Source organism: Arachis duranensis, chromosome 4 (genome assembly GCF_000817695.3).
Source record: "Arachis duranensis cultivar V14167 chromosome 4, aradu.V14167.gnm2.J7QH, whole genome shotgun sequence".
Classification (NCBI taxonomy): Eukaryota; Viridiplantae; Streptophyta; class Magnoliopsida; order Fabales; family Fabaceae; genus Arachis; species Arachis duranensis.
The window spans coordinates 115,297,895-115,301,112 of record NC_029775.3 but is presented as its reverse complement, the minus strand read 5'-3'; positions in this window follow the sequence as shown (position 1 = coordinate 115,301,112).

Sequence of the window (3,218 nt, the reverse complement as noted above, 5' to 3'; positions counted from 1 at the left end):
TTTTTTTTCGATTTTCATGGTTTCTGAAATCAAGCTTTGAAATCGTTTTGAAAATAATGAAACTTCAGAAATACACCCAAACGATTACAGAAATACACCCAAAGGACACCTTATGCATAATTCAGAACTCTTTCTCTTTCTCTTCCTCATATTCTGCTGCTTCTTCTTCTTCAAAAATGATTTCAGAGCTTGATATAAAAAAATAATGGAAATCAAGAATAACGAAAAAAGAAAACAAAGAGAAAAGCACGTAAATGAAGAAGGAGAAAGAGAAGGCAAAAAACGAAAGAAAAGAAGAAGAAGAAGAGGAGGAAGAGGAAGAAGAATGTGCAGCAAGAAGAAGAAGACGGTGCAGTGAAATTGTGCAGTAACAGTTGAAGAAGGAGAAAGAGAAAGCAAGAAACGAAAGAAAAGAAGAAGAAGAGGAAGAGGAAGAAGAACGTGCAGTAACGTTCAAGCGCGTTAATATAATAACTTGTAAAGACTTGTATAAAAAAATGCTTGTATATGGAGTCTTTTTGACTTACAAGTTTTACAAGTTGCTACACATTAGGGTCTTTTAATGCGTTATTCAGTTTCCAAAGCACTACACTCACCGTGAATTATGAACGACTCCTCTTCCTCTTCCTCTTCCTCTTCCTCTTCCTCTTCTTCATCACTCACCGTGGATTATGAACAACTCATCTTCCTCTTCCTCTTCCTCTTCCTCTTCCTCTTCCTCTTCCTCTTCCTCTTCCTCTTCCTCTTCCTCTTCCTCTTCTTCTTCTTCTTCTTCTTCTTCTTCTTCTTCTTCTTCTTCTTCTTCTTCTTCTTCCTCTTCCTCCATGTATTTCTTCGTTATTCTCTTTGCCTTTTCATTAGTTGTTTTACTTGCGTTTATTACTGGTATTCTTGCTTCGTTTTTTTTCGATTTTCATGGTTTCTAAAATCAAGCTTTGAAATCGTTTTGAAGATAATGGAACTTCAAAAATACACCCAAACGATTACAGAAATACACCCAAACGATTATAGAAATACACCCAAACGATATTTCTTCGTTATTCTCTTTGCCTTTTCATTAGTTGTTTTACTCGTTTATTACTGGTATTCTTGCTTCTTTTTTTTCGATTTTCATGGTTTTTGAAATCAAGTTTTGAAATCGTTTTGAAAATAATGAAACTTCAGAAATACACCCAAACGATTACAGAAATACACCCAACGGACACCTTATGCATAATTCAGAACTCTTTCTCTTTCTCCTCCTCATATTCTGCTGCTTCTTCTTCTTCAAAAATGATTTCAGAGCTTGATATAAAAAAATAATGGAAATCAAGAATAACGAAAAAAGAAAACAAAGAGAAAAGCACGTAAATGAAGAAGGAGAAAGAGAAGGCAAAAAACGAAAGAAAAGAAGAAGAAGAAGAGGAGGAAGAGGAAGAAGAATGTGCAGCAAGAAGAAGAAGACGGTGCAGTGAAATTGTGCAGTAACAGTTGAAGAAGGAGAAAGAGAAAGCAAGAAACGAAAGAAAAGAAGAAGAAGAGGAAGAGGAAGAAGAACGTGCAGTAACGTTCAAGCGCGTTAATATAATAACTTGTAAAGACTTGTATAAAAAAAATGCTTGTATATGGAGTCTTTTTGACTTACAAGTTTTACAAGTTGCTACACATTAGGGTCTTTTAATGCGTTATTCATTTTCCAAAGCGCTACACTCACCGTGAATTATGAACGACTCCTCTTCCTCTTCCTCTTCCTCTTCCTCTTCCTCTTATTCATCACTCACCGTGGATTATGAACAACTCATCTTCCTCTTCCTCTTCCTCTTCCTCTTCCTCTTCCTCTTCTTCTTCTTCTTCTTCTTCTTCCTCCATGTATTTCTTCGTTATTCTCTTTGCCTTTTCATTAGTTGTTTTACTTGCGTTTATTACTGGTATTCTTGCTTCGTTTTTTTTCGATTTTCATGGTTTCTGAAATCAAACTTTGAAATCGTTTTGAAAATAATAGAACTTCAGAAATACACCCAAACGATTATAGAAATACACCCAAATGATTACAGAAATACACCCAAACGATATTTCTTCGTTATTCTCTTTGCCTTTTCATTAGTTGTTTTACTCGTTTATTACTGGTATTCTTGCTTCTTTTTTTTCCGATTTTCATGGTTTCTGAAATCTATCTTTGAAATCGTTTTGAAAATAATGAAACTTCAGAAATACACCCAAACGATTACAGAAATACACCCAAACGATTACAGAAATACACCCAAAGGACACCTTATGCATAATTCAGAACTCTTTCTCTTTCTCCTCCTCATATTCTGCTGCTTCTTCTTCTTCAAAAATGATTTCAGAGCTTGATATAAAAAAATAATGGAAATCAAGAATAACGAAAAAAGAAAATAAAGAGAAAAGCACGTAAATGAAGAAGGAGAAAGAGAAGGCAAAAAACGAAAGAAAAGAAGAAGAAGAAGAGGAGGAAGAGGAAGAAGAATGTGCAGCAAGAAGAAGAAGACGGTGCAGTGAAATTGTGCAGTAACAGATGAAGAAGGAGAAAGAGAAAGCAAGAAACGAAAGAAAAGAAGAAGAAGAGGAAGAGGAAGAAGAACGTGCAATAACGTTCAAACGCGTTAATATAATAACTTGTAAAGACTTGTATAAAAAAATGCTTGTATATAGAGAATTTCTCTGTTTTGTATAACTTATAAATAAAAAATATTCCGCATACAATTATTTGTCCTTGAGTGAATAATTCGCGTATGGTTAAAGGATTAGTCGGATTCATTCGGTTTATAAAAAAGAATAAATAAATGAAAAATCTCAAATGGAAACCATATAGGTCCACACAATCTTAATTAATTCAATAATATTGCAATTGATAATAAACGAAAGCAATCATGATTGTTATTATTATCTACTTAATATATTAAAACTGGGTTTTCCCTCAGCTACTAAAGGTGACGTGTCGATCTCTCATGCCTCCGTTTTCCCTCCAAAACGAATAAAATTTTTTTTTCTATTCTAAATTATTTTATTGTAATTATATTATAATTAATACTAAATGAATAATATATAATTATACTAATTTAGCAACATATCTTCATTATAATTATATCAAATCAATATTTAATGCACTATTAAACTACTTATCAATTATCAATTAAAAATACTTTTAATAATTTTAATGATAATAATAATATCAATAATAGTAATAATAATAATAATAATAAATCTTTGTTATCCGA